The 26,800-nt window shown below is 30.8% G+C and overlaps 1 pseudogene; it reads left to right on the forward strand.

Moving 5' to 3' along the window:
- Window positions 1-2,707: 2,707 nt before the first annotated feature.
- Window positions 2,708-18,563, forward strand: LOC113374793 (annotated as a pseudogene).
- Window positions 18,564-26,800: the final 8,237 nt, after the last annotated feature.

Raw genomic sequence — 26,800 nt, forward strand, 5'->3', positions numbered from 1 at the left:
AACCTAAATAATTAAAAAAAAAATTGCAAAACTTTCGATTTTTTTAAAAAAATTGTTTTTTTTTGAATTTTGATTTCTTTGAAAATTTTGAACATTTCTTTTATGCAATCGCTCTGCATAACTGATTTGGAGTTAAAATATCAAAGCGCGTAAGCGCCTCGTAGTCGTCTAACGTGTAAGCATTGGCACGGAACCCATATAAATATACACAATTATATTTTTTATAATCTTTATAAAATATCTGATAATATGATGTACATATGTCTAATGCTTATTTTTGACCTCCAAAAAATTTTACCAGTTGTGCATTTCGTCAATACAAGTAAAATGTTCTTTGAATTATTTAAATCGAACGCTCCGTTGTCTCAAAAACTAAAATACCATTTTTGTCACTTTTTGCTCCGTATCTCCGAAACTGCTAGACCTGCATTTGTCAAAAACTAATCAGCACGTCTCCTTATCAGTACAAATCGAATGTTTTTAGAATTATTCAAATTAGTTGACTCGTATTACCGAAATCCATACATAATCTCCATAACGGCTGGTCGTACCTTTGCCAAAAACTAATCAGCATATCTCCCTATCAATAGGAATCGAATGCTTTTTAAACCATTCAAACCACGGTTGATCCGTGCGCCCAAAAAGGTAGACGAAACAATGCGGACGCACAAAACACACAGGCACACACACACATCTATTTTTCCTGAGGTATGCCAAAATGTTCAGAAACCTCTAAAATGTAAAGATATGCGAAAAAAATATTTTCGATTTTTGGCCCATTACTAGAACTGACCCTTACCCTAACGTTTAGAGATTTCTGAACATTTTGGCATACCTTAAAAAATAAATGTGTGTGTGTGTATTCATAGATACAATTTTCCATACATGATTTCGAGCGCAAAGATCAACCGATTTAATTAAACCAAAAAACATTCGATTCCTACTGATGGGGAAACGTGCTGAATAGTTTTTGGCCAAGACAGGTCCAGTCGTTTCGAAGATATGAAGCTAAATGTGCGAAAAATGGCAGTTTTTAAAAGAACGAAGCATCCGATTTGAATGATTCAAAAAACTTTCTGCTTGTGTTGACGAAACAATAGCTTTTAGGAAAAAAACTTTTTTTTTTCATTTCAATTTTTTTTTCTGGATAAAGTTAAGCTCACTTATATACTTTAAAAAATAATTTTAACTATGTTTTAAAATGCCCTTCATTTTTCTATTTCTACTACTTCTACTTTTCATGTAAACAGGTATAAACTTTGTCGTCCACTCTATAAGTTTTTATATTTTGTCTATATAATAAAAATAATAAATGTTACAGTATTCTTAATAATCTATTTGAAAACATTTAATATTTCTCGAATATTTCATTACGGTACGGAAAGTTACATTAAGGTCTCGTATACTAAACAACAGTGCTTGAAGAAAAACTATGAACGATATAAAACATTTTTGTTGTGGATTTCCAAACATTTCCGTTTATCTCCTGATAAGGTGATGGCTGGTTATACATATTTTGCCCTACATCTTTCAAATATTGTTGTTAAAAAAATTCCTAACTTTACTTGTTTTTGAGATATTGGTGGCGGACCTTTTTATCCGCGGACTTTTAAGACTTTTTTAAATTTATTTTTTTAATTTAAATATACATATATGTATGGTGAGTGGGTGCGTGTGTATGTGTTGTGTGTATACATATATGCAGATATAATATTTAATATTACACTTCCACTGCGAAGCGGTTATAATGTGTTTCGTTTATGATTATGGCTTTTCATGTATAACTTGGGTAAGTTTTAAATACAATATCTCAGTAGTAACTACAAAGTTGTTACTAATGTGTGTTCGTCTAACAATAAGTAAAGTTGACAATATAGCACGCCATAACCCAATTTGCAAAGTTTTCAGATACTAAAATTATATTTCCTTTTATTGCAGAAGTTTTAGCACAAAACATGACCATTAAATTATATTTTGTGTGAGAATTCATGTATAAACTCTTGAAAACGTGAATACAGTCTTGTATACAGTTGGATATGAGTTTAGAAGATACACGAAAATAGTTTTATATCTGCGCATTTGATTATTTTTGCCTGACTAATAAATTTTTATTGGTCAGGGGTATTTTGACTATTTTTTGCTAAAAAAACACCAAATCTTAAAATAGGTATATATCGTATGTTATAAAATTTGGTTAAATAATGTAGGTACTATTTCATTGGTTAAATAATATAGGTATTATTTCGTAAAATCCCTTCAAAGTTAAAAAACTATCTTGGATCTATTTGCCCCCTAGCTGTCTCTTGTTATACAGTCGTCCATGAGGCAAAAAGGAACATTAGTTAACAAAAAACAGATTACAAATTTGAAAAAAGGCATGGCTTTATAATTAATTGAGAATGATACTGAATATAGTTGGTTCCAAAACCTCCAAAATCAGTATTAGAAGTATGCTATCCTAGTGGTGTAAAAGTGGATGGTGGTAATAAGTTGACTCCAACAAAAGTCAAAGACATTCAAGCAGTCAAATGGGAAGCTTTTTTTGTTTATTTATCATAGCAATCTATACAATGTACATTAGGCTAAATTTTTTGACAATTATGGAAAATAGCGTGTGAAGGATAACTATCATTCGCCAATTGGTTGGGGTGTTTGTTGTGTTAGTCGGTACTTGCATTTGATGCAATACTGGTAAATCACTTCCACAATGATTGGTATACGCAGATCTCAATGTAACAGCCAGGTAGGAACATAATTTGGGGCATTTGCAATCTGTTTTTAATGTTTTTAATTCTGGAATCTTTGCAAAATTGTAATATTTGACTTACTAGCCGCACCCCAGAGTTGTAAGCCGTAAGTCCAAATTCTATACACTTTGCATAGCAAATCCAGGTGCCCAAAGCCAAGCTGATACCAAAATTCGTGAATGGCATCATTGGTTGGAAATACTCCTGGATGTAATGTGTCTAAAGGGAAAACTTTGTCTGAATATATTGGTAGAGGACTAACACAGAGCACAGGATTACATAGATGCATTTTTCTGCTTTACAAGCAACCGGGTAATATAAAATTTGACGAATTAAGTCAGACTAACAGCAGTGTCAATAATCGTGAGCAGTTCAGTATTGCAAATTTTGCCATGAAATATAATTTAGGCCAACCTGTTGCTGAAAATTTATACCAAACTCAATGTGATGATTATGTTAGAGCACTCTATAAACAGTTGGGAGGTTAGCTGGCTAAAAGTTCAATGATAATATGAAAGTTCACGCACAATATCTCGAAAAAGGTAAAGTTAGAAATTTTAAAACAATAATTTTTTAAAATAGAGGAAAAAAGATGTGTTATAAACAATCGCTATGAAAAGATAAACAGTTAGATAATCTATAACAATATTGGTTTCTTGCGTAGTAAAGTTTTTTTGGTAGCGAGCATTGTTGCTCAGTTTTCGAGGAATTAATATAAATTTATTTTGGTATTTGTTATGATGTAATTGGTTTGGTTTTTACTGTATAATTGCTCAAAGTCAAATTGGACATATATAGGTACTTATATAGTTCAGAAGCCGCCTGTTTTTCAAATTTTGTATGTTTTCACCGCCGACCGCAAGACAATCCTCTTGATAAATCTTTCTTCCAACTGATGGCTCTAAAGTAAATTATTCAAATGAGTTACAATCTATCTGTCATCTGTTTTCCCAGAATATCGTCCATTATGTTATGGTCTTCGCCATCACAATCAAAAGTCGGACAATCGTTATATTTATTGCGCCAAGTTCCGTTGTCTTAATGATCTGTTTAACAATTGTATGTTAACACAATTTTATGCAAATGTCAGAGTATTATACATAACAATATGTTAAAATGACACGCACACATCTTGATTCGATTGCGGTGAACAATGTAAGGTCCTTGGACCATCATTTAAATGAGGTGTAATGTGGGTTTGGGCGTTCAACTATTTAACGGGCCTGCATTTATTTAATTAGACAATCGGATTCGTTAAGCACATGTTGCTATATCCATATGCACATTATGCATGTTTAATATTAGGTCGGCAAGAGATGGAAATCCACATACATTTTTTGTTGCAGTCACACGTGTTCGGGAAAAAAGATTATTTCAGTTTTTATGTACATATATTACTACTATTAAAAATCGGTAAAACTATAAAATACTTTGTGAAAAAATATGAACGTATGTACAATTTTATAGAAATTGTAATTATTTTTAACTTCCCGTAGGGTAGCGGTTTCGGAGATCTAACAAAAAAAGTAAAAAAAAATGCCATTTGGCGGTCAAAAATGATCATTAGACATATGCACATCAAATTTTCAGATATTTTATAGAGATTTTAACAATAAGTATAAATTTTGTTTATTTTCCGATGGGTTCCGTATCAATGTTTACCCGTTAGACAGCGCCGCCGCGCTTACGCGCTTTATATTTTGTCTCTATGCAGTTAAAGCAGTGCGATTGCTTTGAAAAACAAGTTCAGATCTTCCAAAATATGTCAAAATAAAGAAAACATTTTTTTCAAAAAAAAAAAAAATTAAAAAATTTTTTTTTTAAAAAAATTTTTTAAAAAAAAAAAATTTTTTTTCCAAAAAAAGTAATTTTTTGTCCAATTTATAGTTTGTCAAAAATCTTATTCTTTTTAAGTAAATTTTTTTCAGAAATGTTAATCGTTTTTAAAAAAAATAATTTTTGGTACGGGAAGTTCCAGCAATTTGCCTTAAGGCACGATGCCCTAATTGCCTTAAGACAGAATTACACTTACAGCTAGTTTATTTATATAAGTTATTTTAGCATAATGGCCGAGACGAGCGAACTGAGTCTCGATTTGCGGAATAGACTAATAAAGTGTTATGTCTGAAGCAGAGCTCTGTACGGATCAGAGACATGGGCTCTAAAAAAACATAAACTAGTGATGCATGTCATCGTGGCAAATTGCTGAAACTTCCCGTACCGTAATTAACCATTTAGGAAATGAAAATATACAATCAATAAAAATTATTCAATAATTAATTCCAATAGTTTTAAATATGTTCAAATAGATTATTTATTATAAATACTGCAAATTTATAAGTGCTTACTAAATTGGACGACAAACGTATTATACTAACAATATGTGTATATTTACAAAAAACTTGTACAATTTTTTTAAAAATTTGAATTTTGTGGTAATTTTGAAATTTTTTCAAAATTTTGAAAATTTATTAAAAGTTGGATGTTTTGGCTATTTTTGAGGATAATCGTTTTTTTCAATTTTTTTGAGAACATGGAAATTTTTGCAAATATTAGTTTTTTTGAAAATTTCTAAATATTCTAAAATTTTTTGTAAAATGTTGTTTTTCTTTAATTTTGATATTTTTTTAAGTTTTCAAAGAAATAGTTTTTGTTGGAAAATACATGGGAATTTTTGAAAATATTCGATTTTTTTTGAAAATTTCTAAATATTCTAAAATTTTTGTAAAAAATATATATTTTTTAAATTTTGATATTTTTTAAAGTTTTTCAAAAAAAAAAAAAATAGTTTTTGCTTGAAAATAAAAAATAGAATTAAAAGTTGGATGTTTTTGCTATTTTTGAGGATAATCGTTCTTTTCAAATTTTTTGAAAACATGGAAATATTTGGAAATATTCGATTTTTTTGAAAATTTCTAAATATTCTAAAATTTTTATAAAAAAATATATATTTTTTAATTTTGATATTTTTTGAAGTTTTTCAAATAAATAATTTTTGTTTGAAAATTAGAAACTTCTCAAAATTTGAATTTTGGATTTTTTTTTTTATTTTATTTTAAACATATTCAAAATTACGAAAATTTTCTGTAAAAACTTTTTTTGCATACCGTCTACAGAAGCAAAATGTTTTTTGAATTTATCTAATCGACTGATCCGTTTTCTCAAAAACCGAATGACGATTTTTACACCCTTTGCACTCTTTGAAACGGCTAGACGTGCCTTTCGCAAAAATACCTCGCGATCGCGATAAATTTGTGAGAAAGCAGGTCTAGCGGTTTTGGAAGTCCAATATGAAAGAGAAAAAAATGCTATTTAGCGGTCAAAAAGAATCATTAGACGTATACTCATTAAATTATCAATTATTTTATAGAGATTTCAATAAGTACAAATTTTGCCTACATGGGTTTCGTCTCAATGTTTATCAGTTTGACTGGGACAAGGCGCTTATGCGCTTTGATATTTTGTCTCTAAACTAGCCACGCAGCGCGATTGCTTTGTAAAATTTTCAAAACATTTCAAGTTATTATAAAAATCATTTTTTTTAAAAAAACATTTTTTTCAAAATTCTCAAAAGTCAAAGTTAAAAAAATGCATTAAGTTAGTTTTGTTAATTCTCGGTACGGGAAGTTCCAGGATTTTGCCTTAAGGCACAATGCCATGCACTACTAGATTGAAACTCAATTTGGCCATTCGGCATCCGAATCGGCTAATATGCATAAATATCAATACTCACGCACAAAAGTTGTGCGATGTATATCGTTGATATTCTGCGGGCGTGTATAATGTATGCCACTAACATTGGAATGAGTATTTTTTCTGCTCTTTTCTTCTTGCTCGTATTATTAAACGCAACGGCCGAAAAAACACAACACAATGGGACATTAGAACGTGTGCTGAACTGAAATTAGCATTACAAGAACAATACAAACACGCATGATACATCTAGGGCTCCATTTAGATGCTAGACCTCCATAATTTAAGGGCCCTCTCTATCTTACTTTCTAAGAAACCGCATCGACGACAAATGAAACGACCAAAATTGGCCAACCGCAGGGACGTAGCACGTTCACAGATTCATATAACATATTGAGAGTCATTGAATAAAATAAAGTTATTTAAAATTTCTAATTCAAAGCAATAGTGCAGCGTAGCTGTTTTAGAAATATCGAAGCGCGTAAGAGCCGCGTCGTAGTCTAAGGGATAAACATTGGTACGAAGCTCATAGATATGTAAACTATGTATATTTATTATAAGTCTCTGTAAGATATCTGATAATTTGGTGTGTATATGTCCAGTGGCGGATCCAACTTTGGCGCCAGGGGGGGTCACATAATTAAATTATTTATAAAATATATATTCGCAATACGATTAGAAAATCCTTAAATTTTAGGAGTCTTTGACACCGCCGTTCGTCTATAAAAAGTTACATATTGAAGTTATAAAATGTGTTTGGTAGCAAAATACAGAAATAAAATCATTATGAAGTAATTTTATTGCTGAATTAGTGTTTTATCTAAGTCTTAAAACAAGCTCAGAAGGGGGGGGGGGGGTAATGACTCCCGTAATGCACCCCCTGAATCCGCCACTGTATATGTCATTGATGATTTTGACCGCATATGACAATGATCTTTTTGTCCACCAAATGTCACGTTTTTTACTTTTTTCATCGTATTTTCGAGTTCAGTTCTTTATTTGGTCAAAACAACTTAAATGTTTCTTGAATCATTCAAATCGGACGCTACATTCTCTCAAAAACTGACTTGCCGTTTCTGGTACTTTTTGCCCCGTATCTTTGAAACGGCTTGACCTGTCTTGGCCAAAAACTAATCAGCACGTCTGCTTATCAATAGGAATCGAATGTTTTCTTAAGCTTTTATAAGAATTTAAATGCTTGGTAAGGCATGTCTAGGGGTTTCGGAGATCGAGTAAATAAAGTAAAAAAGAAACGCCATTTGGCAGTCAAAAATGATCTTTAAACATATTTTTATCTCTTGCAGTGGGACACTGTAATCTGAAATTTTTTGTAGTCCATATAGCGGATATTACTCCAGCCGGATATGACTCCCCCCGGATATAACTCCGGCCTGATATAGCTTCGCCCGGATATAATTCCGGTCGAATAATACTCCGCTCGGATATGACTCCCCCCGGATGTAACTCCGGCCTGATACAGCTTTGCCCGGATATAACTTCAGTCGAATATGACTCCGCCCAGATTTTACTCCGGCCTGATGTAACTTCGTCCGGATGTAACTCCAGTCGAATATGACTCCGCCCAGATTTTACTCCGGCCTGATATAACTTCGTCTGGATATAACTCCAGTCGAATATGACTCCGCCCGGATATGACTCCGTCCGGATATAGTTCCGGCCTGATATAGCTTCGTTCGGATATAACTCCAGTCGAATATGACTCCGCCCGGATATGACTCCGGTCGTATATGATTTCAACAGAATATAACTCCGGCCGGATATGACTCCGCCCGGATATGACTCCGCCCGGATATAACACTGAGTTGTTAATCTCAATTACTTTGCACGGTCGATTTTCTTAATTAAATAAGATTTCAAATTTTTGTATATATTCAGTTATGAGAAAAAATTGTAAATTTTTTATTTTTGAAAATTTTTTGACTTCTTAAAAAAAATCTGGTAAAAAATAAATACACGTGGTATCTTACTACACACTTTCCTGTTTCCTCCACCACGTGATTTCGTGATTTTTTGTGAAATCTCCCCTCCCTCTAGGAACCTCAAGTAATTATGAACTCCCTATGAAAAAAGAAAAAATAATTCAAAAAAATCAATGTATAAAAAAGTCAATTTTCTTCGTAAATTTCAAAATTCAGAGAAGTCTAATTTTTTTACAGTTTTTAAAAAAATTTAAAGTTTGTAAAAAATTTTAATTTTGGTACGGAAAATTTCAGCAATTTGCCTTAAGGCACGATGCCATGATCCACTAGACTAATCTTTCACTTAATCTGAATTATATAAGATTTTTCTACAAATATGAAGTTTCATCTTGAGCATGTGATGCTTACATAAATCTATCATAATTTCAAATAAACATCTACTTCATATATTACATCTGATTAAATTTGAATAAATAAAACATTAGCATCAGTATAATATGCTGGCATAAACTATAAGTTATAATTAGTCAGTAGAAAACATATATAAAATATTTCTCATATAATTTAAGCAACCATTGTAAGAATAAAATAATAATGATAGTTTTTTTAAATGAATATCTTTTTCGGTTGTGAAATCATAATGAGTTGGAGTATCAAGTAACAAAAACAAAGAAATTGTTTTGATAGTTTGATGAGATTTAGATAACCTAGATAATGTTTATAGTTTAAATGATCGTTTTCTAATTTTATAAAAAAAAGTTCTTTGAATTTAATTAATTTAATTGGTGGCTTTTAATTTATCGTAGCTTCAATCAAACATGTTATTATAAGTGTCTTGTTATACAAATCGTATCTAAAAATCTATTTAGAGAGAGAATATGATGTTTTTTGCTTGCAAACACAAGGGTTCGGGTTCGAAACCAGCGTTAAATAAATTTGAATTAATGTTGTTTTTATTCAGATTTTATTATTTTTTTATGTAGTTGAACAGAAGAGCAAAAATTTAATCAGTCAGAAACGAATAATGCATCTTAACACGCACTGGCATGTTCTAAAAATACATTTTTTTGCATAAAAATGTTTGATATGAGAATAGTTCTTTTTTTAACAGTAATCAGAACTATTCTCAGTTTTCTGTGAACTGTTGAGACGGATCAAACAATTTCAATAATTCAAAAAACATTCGTTTCTTATTTATGGGGAGTCGCGCTCTTTATTTTTTGATAAAGGCAATTCCAGTCATTACAAAGATACGAAAAAAAGGGCTAAAATGGCACTTTTGAGAGAACAAAATGTTCGATTTTAATGATTCAAAGAAACATATCACTTGTTTCGACATACCTAAATTTTTGGAAAGACAGGTCCAGCGATTTTGGAAATCAAATAAAAAATAAAACAAAGTTTACAGCGATGCATGGCATTGTATCTTGATGCAAACTTCTGGAGCTTCCTGATCGTAATTTAAATTTTTTAAAAGCTCTGAAAAAAATTAAATCATTTTGAGAATTTTGATATTTCTGAAAATTTTTGAGAATTTTGGAAACGTTTGAAACTTGAATATTAAAAAAATTGCTTTTGTTGAAAAACTGATATTTTTTTAAAACTTTTTTCAGAACTAAAGTTTTTTGTTTTTTTCCTTGAAAATTTTAAAAGTTTCCGAAAGTCTGTTTTTCGACCGCCGAATGGCATTTATTTAACCTTTTTTCTAGATCTCCAAAACCTTTACATCTGCTTCTACAAAAACTTAACCAATACTTCATTTCAATACAAGTAAAATGTTTTTTAACTTCCCGTAGTGTAAATTATAGTAATCGCAGAAAAATCCAAAAAGAAATTTTTGCATATCTTTACGTTTTAAAGGTTTTTGAACATTTTGAAATGCCTTAAAAAATATATGTATGTGTGTGTCTGTGTGCGGACACAAATTTTCGTCAATGATTTCGAGAACACGAATCAACCGATTTTAATAATTCAAAAAAATATTCGGATTGTATTGATAAGCAGACGTGCTTATTAGTTTTTGACTAACTAAGGCAGGTAGTTTTGAAGTTTTGAAGATACGGGACCAGTGCACTACTTTTGGCACTTTGTGCTCAAAGTTCAAAATTTAGAAACAAAAATTAAAAGCAAATTCAATTTTTTTCAAAAAAGTTAATTTTTTTCAAAAAGTTATTTTTTTTCAAAAATTTCAAAATTCTCAAAAATCTATTTTTTTTTAATTTTCAAAGCTTTTTAAAAAAAATTAATTTACGTTTAGGAAAGTACCAGCAATTTGCCTTAAGACACCCTGCCATGCACCACTAGTTATATCATCCAAATCGAACGTTCCGTTCTCTCAAGAACTGAGTTACCATTTGTGTCACTTTTTGCCCCGTACCTTCAAAATGGCTGAACCTACCTGTGCCAAGAACTAATCTGCACGTCTCCTCATGAATAGGAATCGAATGTTTTTTGAATCTTTCAAATTAGTTGATCCGTGTTCACATAATCGTCGACGAAAAATTGTATCCGCACATACATACCTACATAAAACGCATACAGACACACATACACACAGATAAATCAATTTTTTTCTGAGGTATGCCAAAATGTTCAGAAGGTTCAGAAACGTAAAGTTATATAAAAAATTTTATTTTCGTTTTTTGCGATTACTAGAACTTACCTTAGGAAAGTTGAAAATCAAAGTTTTGAAAAAAAAAATTAAACCATTTAATATATTCAAATTACGGTACAGAAAGTGCATCACTAGAGGCGAATAGAATTCATATAGTCTGATTATCTGTATTGTATTGTAATAAACAGCAACCGCGTTCATTTTCTTGCAAAGGCATTATTTCAGGCGAACCTTCAAATGCGTCCGGATTACAAGTAGAAGCGTGTATCCCCGCGAAATGCGCTTACGGCGACAAAATGATTCAAAGCCACAAAGATGCGGCCCTGTATTGTGCCTTTGTATTATATGCTTTTAAAACGGCTATAATGAGATTCAGCTCACTAATGGGTTTCAGTAACTCCGTATTCCTTTTATTTAATTCTCTTTGCATTCGCAATCTGTACACCGACATGCAATAACTAAATTCATTAGTGGAAATTAGTATATGAAGAGAGTGTCCCATTATATTTTCACTTCACATGCGAGTTACGAAAAAAGTGGAGAAGTGGATTTGTAAAAGTGCCGTTACGACTTTTTTGCCATTTCATATTCTAGATCCTATGCTACTCTATGAACCCATGCTAGATAAAGACTTGTATTATTAAAAACCTTACAGTATTTCTTAACTTTCCCCGGTGTAGGGTTAGATAGTAATCGTCCAAAAATCGAAATTGAAATTTTTTGCATATCTTTACGTTTCAAAAGTTTCTGAGCATTTTGGCATACCTTGGAAAAAATAGATGTGTGTGCGTGTGTGTGCGGGTATAAAAAATTGAAATGTGTGTATTAGGACGGGTCGATTTAAAGGTCACTTAGGCACATATGATTTTCGGATTTTAGGGATCAAAATAAGAAACCTTGCTGAAGAAACCATACCTCAAAAATAAATTCTGACGTCCCGTGCTTCACATTTGAACCAAAAGCATGGGTGGATTGGCCTTCCAAAGTTAGTGGGGTCAGTCATACATTTGGAAGCAATTGGGGCACTCTAAATAGGCCAAAATAAAAATTTTCAAATTATAACCCTTATTTTTGGATCAATTCACGAGACATCAGAATTCATTTTAGAGGTGTGGTTATTTCTTCAAAATATCTTATTTTGATCTCTAGTATCCAAAAGTTATATGTGCCTTTTTTTGAACCATACGAATCGACCCACTTAGTGTGTATATGTATGTGCGGATACAATTTTTGTCGACGTTTTCGGGAGCACCGCTCAACCAATTTGAATGATTCAAAAAGCATTCCATTACAATTGATAGGAAAACGTGCTGATTAGTTTTTGGCAAAGACAGTTGAATCCGTTTCGGAGATACGGAGCAAAGAGTGAAAAAAATAGAAATCGAGTTTTTGAGAGAACGGAGCATCCGATTTTAATGATTCAAAAATCATTCAATTCGTAATGATTGGGAGAAGGAGTGATTAGTATTTGGCAAAGGCAGGTAGTTTTGGAGATACAAAGCTAAATATACAAAAAATGACAGAACTAAGCATCTCATTTGAATGATTCAAAAACTTTCTGCTTGTGTTGAGGAATCGTTTACGGGAGCCACGAGCAACCGATTTGAATAATTCAAAAAGCATTCGATCACTATTGATAGGGAGACGTGCTAATTAGTTTTTGGCAAATGCAGGTCCAGCCATTTCTAAGATACTGAGACTTTGCTCCGTGCAGAAAATACAAATCGAGATTTTAAGAGTATGGAAAATCATCCGATTTAATGTTTAATTAAAATATTTTCGATATTCAAAAAAGAAAAAAAAATTAACTCAAAAAAAATTCTAGATCACTAGTCCGATTTTAATTGTAGCTCACTTTAATTTAATCTTAACTCTGAAGCTCACTTATATACTTGCAATAAATAATTTTAACTTTGCAATTCAGTTTTTATATAGCTCTTATAAATATGATAAAAGTTCCTTCATTTTTATATATTTTTTTTATACTTTTCGTGTAAACATATATACAAGTCTTCGACCAATTTATAATTTCTTATATTTTGTCTATGAAATACAAATAACGAATGTTATAGTATTTATAATAATCTATTAGAAATCATTTAATATTCCTCGAATAGTTCATTACGGTACGGGAAGTTCTAGCAATTTGCCTTCAGGTACAATGCCATGACACCACTAATTTTGAAAACATGATTTGCTGTTCACTCCAAGAAGAATGTAGAAGAAACCATTTATTTTCTTTTTAAATTTGATTTTGATACAAATTTCTTTAAATTTTGCAGTTAATCATTCAAATCGGTTGATCGGTTGATTGAAAAATTGTATCCACACATACACATCCATTTTTAAGGTATGCATAAAAATGTTCAGAAACTTCCAAAACGCAAAAAAAGCAAAAAAAAATCATTTTCAATTTTAGTACGATTACTATAACTTACCCTAAAGGAAGTTAACAAATAAAATATGGCATCCAATTATTATAATTGAAAATTTATTATTAACTAGACGATAATTCAAAGAAAAGTGATCATTTAAGTCACGTTGGTAAGGGACCCAAAAAAGTGCACAAGTCGCATTTGCTCACAACACTATTGGAATAAAAAAATCTTACATAAAATAAGCATTAACTTGTGTTCACTGTATATGAGATGATTTGAGTGTAGTTTATGTACTAGATATGAGAGCCCTGAATACATATTGCCATATAAATCAAAGTTTCTCAATGTTTTCTCTTTACTACATAAATAAATTCAATAAACTGCGCAATCTAATCTGGGTTTCAACAACGCCGCGGGCAACACTATTAATTTAAGAATTATTAAGCAGAGAATGAATAAAAATTATTATTAATATGAGGAAACTATATATATATATATATATATATATATATATATATTTATATATATTGGCTAACCCAAAATGAAACAAACCCATCAAATAATGACGATCTGGTAATAAACTTTGAAAAAAGTTTACATAACTAAATTTGTGGCATAAAATATAAAACATATATTTTCATATTTTTCTTGACTGTTCTTGAATCAGAAGTCCCGGCATCGATCTCACTTCGAGGAGCCTGATGTCAAGCAGTAGTGACATCGGTTTTCACTTGAAAATATAGATTAGATAGCAATATGTTTCTAAAAGAAAATAACCCTCATCCGGCAATGCCGAATCAAAAAAATATACATCCTATTACAGAAATTGCAAAAATAAAATTTAACACTGTAAAACCGACGTATAATTCGGTCAAATTATCAAGAGCTCATAGAATTGAAAAGTTCTGATTGCTGTTCAAAACAATAAAAAATATTATTTATTATTCGTAGCTATCAATATACAATAAGACAATAAAAAATATATGTTAATGGTATTCTCCTTTTTCCGGTATATGTTGTGACGATTGCAACTAATCAGCTCAAGAACAATTTGCATTTTTGATGAAACATACTGCACCTATCAGCTAATTATAGAGGAACGGCTTAAATGATCGTTTCGCAAATAGCTTTATATTTATTTGCAAATATTTATTTACAAATATAAAAAACTTTAGCCCTTGTCGAGTTTCATCAAATCGATTTAAATTTTTTGAAATTGGTGCAGCCTTTTTTGAGAAATTATTGACAAAAACTTCGAAACTTTTAATTATAAACGTACAGATACTTTTCTAATTTTTAATGTCAAACGTTCGTAGAAAAAATGAATTCTCTGAAATGAATTAAGTTAAACTCCAGCTCAATTCAGGAAAGAATAGCGTGAGAGATTTCCCATTGCCATTTCACACCGTAATGCCCAAAATATGCATATTTTTAATTGGAAACATATTTTTGAACATTGATATAATATCTAATATATGATGATGATTGTGGGGTCTTCTAATAGCTTTCAGTATTAAAAATAAAATTTTTGATATCTCTGAATACTGTGAAATAAATAACATCTAATATTTCTGATAGCTGTAAAAAACCAGCAAGAAAAAAATTGAAACTCCTTAAGTTAACCGAAGTTTTCAATTTTCAGTATCAAGTTCAAACACTTTATTATCCTCGACATAGATTTAAAGATTTTTAACAAAGTTTTAAAATGTACAACTAATTAGTTTAAAAATAATTTCTTCTATGGCATAAAATATAATTAAGATATATATTATGTCATACAACAGACGTGCTCTCGAACAAAGTTAAGAACCTTTGTATCACCCATACAAAGAAAAACTGCGCATACATATTAAAACAAACCAAGAATATACAAGAAAATACATATAACACGATGTAAATAGGTGCATACACATTTATGTATATACATACGCATACATATGTATATACATACGCATATATATGTATATACATACGCATATATATGTATGCACCTATTATCTTTATTTCCTTCTGTATACTTTTCAAGATTTTCTCTGTATCAGTTTGTGAATACAGACTTTATATAAATTGCGTTTATATATAGGACATATATACATGTATAAGTCTTATGTATTTGCATACATACATATAATAAATGCATATATAATGTATTATACATAGTCTTATGTTTTTAAACATTTGTATATGTATTTGTAAAAGGAGTGTTTACATCAGAGGTCAAAACGGTCACGAGAACCATATGGTTAGCACATGTATAGAATATACAATTTGAAAATTATAAATAGAGCCAATTTATATATATATATATATATATATATATTAGGGTGGTCCTTGATATGGATGTTTTCGAATTTTCTTACCCCCAAAGGCTCCAATGCGTCCAAATTGATAAAAAACTCTCTGAAAATTTTAGCTCTTAGTATTAACTTTTAGATAACCCCCACCCCAACCAAAGTTTCTTGGTTCTTCTTCCTAAGTAAATACTTATTTTATATAATATATCAAATTTTTGTTGATTTTCTTATTTATGATCAAAATAAGCAAATACAATGATATTCTCAAAATTTTGATTCACTTGTCGCTAAGTTATAAAGGTCTAAAAACAAATGAAATTATACCTCCTTTTTTGGAAACTTTGGTTGGAGCGCGGACTAGCTTAAAGTTATTATTGAGCTCTAAAACTTTCAAAGAATTTCTATTTATCAAGTTGGAACATTTGAGCCCCTGGGAGCAAATAAAATCAGAAATATCCATATTAAGGACCACCCAAATATATATAAAAATGATGATTCTGAAATTGATGTTGATATATATACTAACAAAGTCTAATAATCGGGTTTAGCATCAATAAAAAGAAAAATTTCTTTTAAGAATTTATTTTACCTATCGTTCATTCAGTGGAAACTAGATAAATTTAAAAACTTACACAATTGAATTAGAAAAAAATATATATAAGGAGTAAAAGGTACTTACAATTTGTTACTCATAGTGTTTAAACTAATTGAAAGTTATTGATTTTTCTGTTTTAATACTATGATTAACAAATTTTAAGTACTTTTCATATATCGAAATAACCTAATTCAACATTTGGTTTCTATCTATATATTATCATTGGAAATTTATATCTTTGGCAGCAAGTATTGCAAAACACTCAAATATATCGTCTATATATGCACGTCAGCTTGGCAGTGGAAGAATGATTAGAGCTATGGGATTTGATTTGATCGAGCAGCTTGATATCAAGCAGTTTTTACTTGGAAATATATATAGCTATGTATTTTAAAATGACAAAAGCCTTTACCCGGCATTGCTCTATCAGTAAAAAATCATAAATATTATAAAAATTGTAATAATCAAATTTATCACAAAGACTGGTGGAAATTGTGTGGGTTGAGATCTATAAAAACCGACGTAGTTAAGTAAAATCATCGCAACAGCTTCTAGAAGCCTAAAGTTCAAATTTCTGTACAACAATACACAACAATATGTATATATGAGCTTGGCAATAGTAAGAGCTAATCTTGCAACCAGAAAATCCAGGTTAAATACCCACTTCAGCCTGATTGAAGTTAAGGAATAGTAATATCACTTTTCACTTGAAAATTTAACTCGGAAATATGATATCAAGTGCAAAGAGCCTTTCGGGACCTTATATATGGACATAACTATCTGAATTCTATCTAAAATATAAACATCAGAAAGAGAACTCTCAACAGCTGGGTACATCACAAAGAGCTTATAAAACGGAATCCTAATTCCTGTTTGCATACATTAATAAAAAAGGGCTACAATATTTTGTTTATTGTTTGTGTAAAAGTAAATGATTGGAATACATTTTTTTTTTATTTATTAACTTCCCGTAGGGCAAGTTATAGTAATCGCAAAAAAATCGAAAATGAAAATGTTTATATATCTTTACGTTTCAGAGGTTTCTGAACATTTTGGCATACCTTAGAAAAAATGGATGTATGTGTGTGTGTGTGTGTGTGTGTGTGTATGTATGTATGTATGTATGTATGTATGTATGTATGTATGTATGTATGTGCGTGTGTGTATGTATGTGCGGATACAAATTTTCGTCGACGATTTCGGGAACACGGATCAACCGATTTGAATAATTCAAAAAACATTCGATTCGTATTAATAAGGAGACGTGCTGATTAGTTTTTGGCGAAAGCAGGTCTAGCCGTTCCAAAGATACGGGGCAAAAAGTGCCGAAAACGGTAACTCAGTTTTTAAGAGAACGGAGCGTCCGATTTGAATAATTCAAAAAACATTTTACTTGTATTGACAAGATAAAGAATTGATCAAATTTTCATGAAGGCAGGTCTAACGGTTTCGGAGATCTGATGAAAAAAGTAAAAAAAAATGCCATTTGGCGGTCAAAAATGATCATTAGACATATGCACATCAAATTATCAAATATTTTATAGAGATTTTAACAATAAGTATAAATTTTTTTTACATTCCTATGGGTTCCGTACCAATGTTTACGCGTTAGACGGCGACGCGGCGCTTACGGGCTTTGATATTTCGTCTTTATGCAGTTAAAGCAGTACGATTGCTCTGAAAAAAAGTTTAGATCTTCCAAAATATGTCAAAATAAAATAAAACATTTTTTTTTTTTTAAAAAAAAAATAAAAAAAAATTTTTTTTTTTCAAAAAAAAGTAATTTTTGTCCAATATATAGTTTCTCAAAAATCTTATTTTTTCAAAGTAAATTTTTTTCAAAAATCTTAATCGTTTTTAAAAAAAAAATTTTGGTACGGGAAGTTCCAGCAATTTGCCTTAAGGCACGATGCCTTAATTGCCTTAAGACAGAATTCCACTTACAGCTAGTTCTTATAACCAAACTGAACCTTTTGGTTCAATGAGGTTATTTGCTAACGGGTACAGGGTTTTTAGAAATTCCCCCAGTGGGGAATTTCTTTACATAAATATATTGTTTGTTAATTCATTAAATCTTGCGGCCACGGAAAACAATTATTGAAAAAATATCATTCATAAGAAGTATTCTTAAATTACTCTTGTATTCTGAAATACAGATTGGAAACAAGAAATAAAGTTGATCCTTGTTGGAGTGCTTAGTGGTTTATGCAGGTTTACGCCTCCTTTTCCCATAAAGCCAGGAAGGCGGAAAGACAGTGTTGCCATAAACGATGTCCTGAGCAGAGTACATGGTGAAACTTAGGCTAATGTCTATGAAAGGCCATTAATATATATATATATATATATATATATATATATATATATAATACATATACTATAAATGTTCTTTTGTAGGCATTAATTCAAGTTTCATAATGTTCTAAGCTCAAGATTTTTTTCATTCTGAACAATTAATATTTTTTTCACTTGAAATTTTTTACCATATACAAGTATGAGATAAACAAGGATTTTAAAAAAAATCCATTTATTTTTGACGAATATTAACACACTTAATGTATTGAGTATCTTTATAAAAATATTCCATAATCTTTTAAATGAAGAATTTAGAGGACATAGTAAATCTGATCTGTTTAGTTTTTGGTTTTAACGGATCTTGAACTAGTCTAAATTGAACTGGAGATTTGAACATATCTGAAGAGTCTTCAAAACTGGAATATACATTATAAGGTCAACAGTTGTACTAGGTGGAAGTTGACCAGGATGTGGTCAACAGGCAAAACTATAGCGTCCAAAAAGAGGAATCCAAGTATATCAAAAATAGAAATTTTGGCATGTAATTACGTTTACTGAATATGATTAACTTAAAACCGACTCCATTGATAACTAAAGTACGACTAAGCTCATTTCTTATAGAAAACTAAACTAAGACTGACTAACTCATATTGATCTCAACTTGATAAATACTAAATGACGACTGACTGGCAAATGCGTCATTGCAAGCCTTTTATTTGCTCGCATCAATGTGACTTTGAAATCCTAGAAAATATTATTTTACGACTTGTTCAAAGTCATGGTATATTGCAACACTACCCATTACTTAGTTGTTACTGCGTATTTTGTGGATTGGAAATGAATTTTATAAATAACTGCTGGGCTTGTCAAAGATGTCTCAAGCTTAGGAGAAGTGGATGTATGTATATAGGTTTGTTAAAGTGCAAGATACGGGGCAAAAATGGCAATTCAGTATTTGACAGAACGGAGCGTCTAACTTGATTGATTTAAAAAACATTACAAGCGGTTTTACAAATCTAAAAAAAAGTTTAAAAAAAAATTTCTTTGGTCAAAAATGATCATTGCGCATTGATGAGACATTTTATATAAGTTTTAATAATGAATAATAAATAATAATAATGGGTGGTTCTACCCTAGATCAGTGAGCTGAGTTAAACTCCAACTCGATTCAAAAAAAAAATTGCAAAAAATTTCCCATTTAATTTTTTCTAATTTTTTCAAATAATTTTGAGTTACGGTACTGGAAACTTCAGCATTTTGAGACACAATACCATGCCACCACTAGTTAAAGGAGTATTTCCAAAGAAATATGATCTGTAATTATATAAATTTCCTCGATATAAGACTGTTCAGATCTGGAGAGAACATTTAGTCGATGTTCATACAATGTTGCGTCTATTTTTAAAATCCATGCCCAAAGGGTTCGAAGGAAACCTTATACAATTCTATTGTTGTATCAGCATTATCCTTCCCTCTCCGATTTCTGAGAGTGAGTTAAACTCCAACTCGATTCAAAAAAAAAATTGCAAAAAATTTCCCATTTAATTTTTTCTAATTTTTTCAAATAATTTTGAGTTACGGTACTGGAAACTTCAGCATTTTGAGACACAATACCATGCCACCACTAGTTAAAGGAGTATTTCCAAAGAAATATGATCTGTAATTATATAAATTTCCTCGATATAAGACTGTTCAGATCTGGAGAGAACATTTAGTCGATGTTCATACAATGTTGCGTCTATTTTTAAAATCCATGCCCAAAGGGTTCGAAGGAAACCTTATACAATTCTATTGTTGTATCAGCATTATCCTTCCCTCTCCGATTTCTAAAAGCGCAACAATATAAACATCGCCTTTGAATGGACGTAACAACCTGCTTGTATTATTATTGTATTGCGCCCTTGGCGGAGCAGGAGTCGTCAAACTCCTTTGACCTTCAACTTGATGATCGAAACGACTTATTGTTGCGAGGGTAAGATATTGCGCGTAGAATTTTTATTAATAATTCAATCCAATTAGGAATTTAATTGTCCCTTTAAGTACACCTTTCTTTCTAAAGTAGAGGAAATTCGGCATGGTTGTGCCAGGGTACGGAAGTGACAGTCGTCATAACAGCTGAACTATACAGATTTTGATATAGGGTTCAATGGGAGAAAGATGAAGTATGATTGTTTGAACAAGTTTTTATTATTGCTTTTAGTCAGTGCCTCACATTAACGTGATCAAATCATGTTACATTAATTTGATCAGAATCAAAAATAAGTCTCTATGTTCGAATTCTTTCAATGATAACTGTTAATTGAACATTAATTGTAAATTATTTTTGGTTAGACAATTTAGCTCGATCGTAATGTTGATTTGTTTTCAAAACGCTAACTTGTAAATGAACGAAATTATGGCTGATAAAAAAATTGGCACAACCGTACCCAGTCCCCAATAATATGAATTGCTCTCTTAGAAATATAGATAGTCAAGCAAAAATAACCCTTGCCCCATTAGAGCATCAATAAAAAAATCATTAGTACTACAGAAAGATTAATCGTTTTGAATTAATTAAAAAACACTCGATTTCTATCGCTAGGGAGATGTGCTGATTAGTTTGTGGTAAAGACAGGACCAACCGTTTCGGGGATACGTAGCAAAAAGTGCAGAAAATAAAAATTCATTTTTTGTAAGAGCGGGTCATCCGATTAAATTGATTTAAAATACATTACATTCTTGTTGACGGTGAGACGTGCTTGTTAGTTTTTGGCAAAGTCAGGTCTATCCGTTTGGGAGATACAGAGCAAAAAGTGCTAAATTAAAGTTTAACCCTTTCAACTCGGATGCTGCCGGCAAAGTAAATATTAAATTTGCAATTCGCGAGTGGGCAGGGTTAAAGAAAATTAAAGAAAACGCAGATTTTGATTCGAATAATTCGAAAAACATTTTTCTTGTGTTGACAGTATGAACTTTTTTTTTTTTTTTTAATTTAATATCTAAAATTATTCGGATTTTAATTCTAGCTAAAACTCGAAAGCTCATTTATATGCTTTGTCTTACAATTTTGTCTCTTGTCTATACTTCGAATAATTAAAGTTATAGTATTTATAATAAACTATTTGAAAAAAAAAACATTTAAAATTCTTTGAATATTTGATTACGGTACTGAAACTTCCAGCAATTTGCCTCAAGAAACAATGCCATGGCACCACTCCAAAAAAAATGTAGAGCACACAATTTCAATTTTTTTATTTTGATTTTGATGCAAATTTCACTAAATTTTGCAAAAGACTATAAACGGATTCAAACAAGCACATAAACCCTTTAATAAAATGCATTATTTTACAAATTGTATAAAATAACATAAAATTTAAATAGAATTCAGCCATTTCAAGCTGATTATGACTCCATTTTTACTAAAATTGAGTCTCAAACATAATTTCAATTAAAACATTTTAGTTTTAGAAATAAATAAATAATTGAATATATTACCTATGGAATTTTTCACATAAAAAGTTTAGACTTTAGAACTCAATTTCACATAACAACTATCAAATGCACATACATCTCGTATATGAGTCAACCAGTATTTCATAATTCGCAAAGTCAAGGTGACGAGTGTATTCATCTCTATGACTTACGGATAATTTATTCCCAACAAAAAAATAAATATATGGAAAAACTACATTTTTTGCATCTAACATAGTGACCAATATAATGAATTATTGAAATATTAAAATTAGCGGCGATATGATAGATTAGAGACCAGTTTTTGTTGTTATAGACATAGATCTGGAGAACACGATAATTCGTATAACAATGGTCACTTAATTTTTTGTGTAAAGTCTAGCAGCTTTGGATTAAATTATTTTGGCGATTGTTTTATTAGGTTTATATGTTAAGAGAACAAACATCATTGTTGAACACATTGGATACTTGCAATTTGAGCGTTAATGACTTCTATTTTTAAGAGGGTAACCATTGTGGATCATCCTAAGTCAGTGATAATTTTCATCCTTAGGCTTCAAACCTATACTAATTGCTAATACTTTTTATAGATAAGATGCTACGAAAGGCTGGCAAAAAAATAATTTGTTTGGTTAATATTGAAATGCGACAACAAGTCCTTGATAGATAAAGTGAGAAATGTTTTTAAAAATTGAATAGAATTTTTATGAAAAACGTTCTGCAAAATGACACCAACAGCAAAAATATAAAAATTGAAGGGGTTGAAAGTTAAAGTAGAATACAGATGATGGATGACAGTCAGATTGATGGATTTGATAGTCCATCTGACATTGTCAGAAGATGTATCATTATTATCAGCAAACATCCAACTGATGCTTTTAGATACTGTATATTGGAGATATCACATGTTAAAATAATATTATCAATATCATGTATTATTTACTTTTATTAAATCTACATTAGGTACAATTAATTTGTACATTAAATAGAATTAGAATGAAATTGAAGGAATTCGAAAAAACATGATATAATTAGTTAAAGTATGATCCATTTTCTTCAGTGACATCTTGTCATCTTTCAAGCAGCCCCATTATGCCTCTTTCATAAAACTTCTTTTTTTTATTGACAAAACACTGAATTAGGTACCATTTGATATCGTTATCAATATTGATTTTTTTCAATTCAAGGAGTTTTGCAAATATCAAAAATAAATATCATCTGATGATGTATGGTCAGGAGTGTATGGTGGATGTGAAAAACAGCCCAACAAAATTTTTTTGCCAAGATATGTGAAGTCAATAATGGAATAAGTAACCGTTTCGATTTTCCAATTCAGACCGCTTTTTAACTTCACGTAGGGTAAGTTATAGTAATCGCAAAAAAATCGAAAATATTTTTTTTTTAATTTTTACGTTTCAGAGGTTTCTGAACATTTTAGCATACCTTAGAAAAAATAGATCTACGTGTGTGTGTGATTTTGTGTTTATTCTAAGAGTGAAAGCTGCACTTACTTAGTTGCCAACATGTAAAATGTGTCTTCCAGCTCCCCTTCTAATCAGAGAGGATGAAAATAAATAATCGATTTCTGCCCGGCTGTTCTTGTACGTGCGTTCCATTATATAATTCGGCAACCGACCTTCATTCAATGTCAAATCATTCGAGAGATGTATTGATATTGATATTACCCGTATTATAAAATATATTTGTTACTCGAAAGCTGACGCAAATTTCACAGCTTATACTTGAACCATATTATGGCAATTGACGTGAAACTTCCTATTTTGTTCTCTTTTTTAACTTCCCGTAGGGCAAAAAAAAAACGAAAATGAGTTTTTTTTTAATATCTTTACGTTTTAAAGGTTTCTGAACATTTTGGCATACCTTAGAAGAAATGGATGTATGTGTGTATGCGTGTGTGTCGCGTGTTCGGATACAAATTTTTGTGAACACGAATCAACCGATTAGAATAATTCAAATTTCATGTGAATTCTATTTATGAGGATACATGCTGACTAGTTTTTGGCAAAGGCAGGTCCAACCGTTTCAAAGATACGGTGTAAAAAGTGGCAAAAATGATAATTCAGTTTTTTTAGAGAACGGAGCGTATGATTTCAATAGTTCAAATAATAGTTTACTTATATTGACAAAATGAAAATCTTATTACATTTTTGGGAAGGCAGGTCCAGCGGTTTCGGAGATCTAATGAAAAAAGTAAAAAAAAATGCCATTTGGCGATCAAAAATGATCATTCGATATATGCACATTAAATTATAGAGATTCTAATAATATGTACAAGTTTTGTTTTTATTTCCTTGAAATCCGAACCAAGATTTATAATGTTTAAAACTGCAAGGCAGCGCTTACGCGCTTCAATATGTCGTTGCTTAGTTTTTGGTAAAGATCTGCCAGACGTTTCTTCGTTAGAAAAATTGTTTTTGGTCATTTTGATGAACCCTTATATAACGATAGATTCCAACAAACTAAAATGTTATAGGCCTACGATAAGCGTTGAATTTTAAAGATTTATCAAAGTTTAGGTTTTTGCTGAATTCTTTTTCAGAATCTGTGCCAAAGCACACGCACCTTATGTGTTTTTTGTCGGTAGCTACTGATTGGAGTTGATGTCCACACTTAAATAATAACTTTTATAAAACATGAAATAGATAAAATTAAATGTGTTTAATAAATTAATTTAATTTATACAATTACATATACTGTAAGTATATTTAAATGACTTCAATTGGAAATCGTATTGGATATTTTTTGTAAAAGCGAAACTTTTGTTTTCAAAATAACATACTAATGATTTTACCTAAACAGCATCTCAAATCCCAAATCTCAATTCTTATTGAATAAATTGATTTTGTAGGCAAATTTTTTTTTTTTTTTTATTTTCTTATAAATTACAATCTGTCTAAATAAAAAGACATTGAGTAATTATTTTGACAAATAACATTAAATTATAAAAGGAAAACCCAGTGGTTCACCTTTATTAGTGTACTAAATTATATTATAATTTTGGTATAATAAAGAAAAAGAAACTCAAATAAACATACAATTATAAACAAAGTAAAAAACAAACAAAACACACACCTATTTTAAATAATATTGTAGAACAACTTATTACTGGTTAATATGTTAGATTTATTAATTGTGTTCTTTTTAATCTTATATTGTGTGTGGTATTGTAGAGACTTGCAATCAGTTCGTTTGAATGGTGGTCAGCTTTGGTCTTGAAGTTATGGGCACTCTTTCTAATTTCTTCACTGATTGTCAGTGTATCCGTGTCTTGGTGAATTAGCCACGTCGGTACATACCTTGGCGCGGATATTGCTTGTCTAAGTATTTTATTTGAAAACGTTGCATTATTTGCAAGTTACTGACTTTAGCAGCACCCCATAGATGGATGCCATACATCCAAACTGGTTTCAGAATAATTTTGTATAATAAAATTTTATTGTACATCGACAGTTTTGATCTACTACTGAGGAGCCAATACATCGACCTTCGAAGGTGTTCTAGATGTTCACGCTTTTTTTGAATGTGGATTTTCCAGTTCAATTTTTGTCCAGATACATACCCAAATACCTTACGTGATCTTGGCTTGGAATTTGTTCGTTATAAATTGCGACAGGTGGGCATGTATCTTTCCTAAGAGTAAACGTAATGTGAACAGATTTTGAATTATTAATTGTGAATCTCCATAAAGTAAACCATTTTTCAATTATATCAAGGTGTGACTGCAGCTGTGTTGAAACCGTAACAGGATTTTGATTTCGGGTTATAATGCATGTGTCGTCCGCGAATAAAGCCAGATTAGTATTGGTAAATTGAGGAAAATCAGCAGTGTATAGTAAAAACAGCATAGGGCCTAGGACACTTCCTTGTGGGACTCCCGCGTTCACTTCTCTTAATTCTGACTGCGTGCCACTTATATCAACATAAAACTTTCGTTCGCAAAGATATGATTGTAGTAGTGAGTAAGTTGAATAAGGTAAATTTATTTTAATTTTATACAAGAGACCTTTGTGCCAGACTTTGTCAAACGCCTGAGACACGTCAAGAAATACTGCAGAACAGTACTCCTTACAGTGTAAGGCAGCGTTGATGATGTTAACAACTCAATGGACTTGCTGTAAAGTCGAATGGTTTGCCCGACCGAAAACCAAATTGATAATTTGGAATTATATCATTGGAAATTATATGATGATTTATTCGACTCAGAAGCAATTTTTCGAAAATTTTTGATATAATCGGCAATAAACTGATAGGTCGATATGATGGTGCTAGGTGTTGGTCTTTTCCAGGCTTCAGTATTAGTACGATTTTTGCAATTTCCATGCTGTAGGAAACTTGCGGATCCTCAGTATTGCATTAAAGATGATGGTAATGAATCTGAATATAATGGCGGGCGATTCTTTTAGCATTTTCATAGATACTTTGTCATGGCCAGGAGATTTACCAGTTTGGCTTTGTTGATTTGATGTTTTACTTCTGATAATGAAATTTTTATAATTGAATCTTCGTATCGAGGTTCATTCTGTAGATACTGGTGGATAAAATATTCAGCATCGTCTGTACAATTTTGAGGAGCTGGATGAAAAGAATTAAATAGATGATCCGCAAAGATTTGTGATTTCTCTATTGGGTTTCTAGCCCAGGATTGATCTGATTTCCTTATAGGTGGAATTTGTCTTATTGGATTTTGATTTTTCTAGTAGCCTTCCATAATGAGTAGTTGGTATCCTGATTTGGAGTAAGATTGTTCAAGTAATTATCGAATGATTCATTTTTGTG

The sequence above is a fragment of the Ctenocephalides felis genome, unplaced genomic scaffold (assembly GCF_003426905.1).
Source record: "Ctenocephalides felis isolate EL2017-DRISC unplaced genomic scaffold, ASM342690v1 CF-g0.4_SCAFFOLD_01886, whole genome shotgun sequence".
NCBI classification, from domain to species: domain Eukaryota; kingdom Metazoa; phylum Arthropoda; class Insecta; order Siphonaptera; family Pulicidae; genus Ctenocephalides; species Ctenocephalides felis.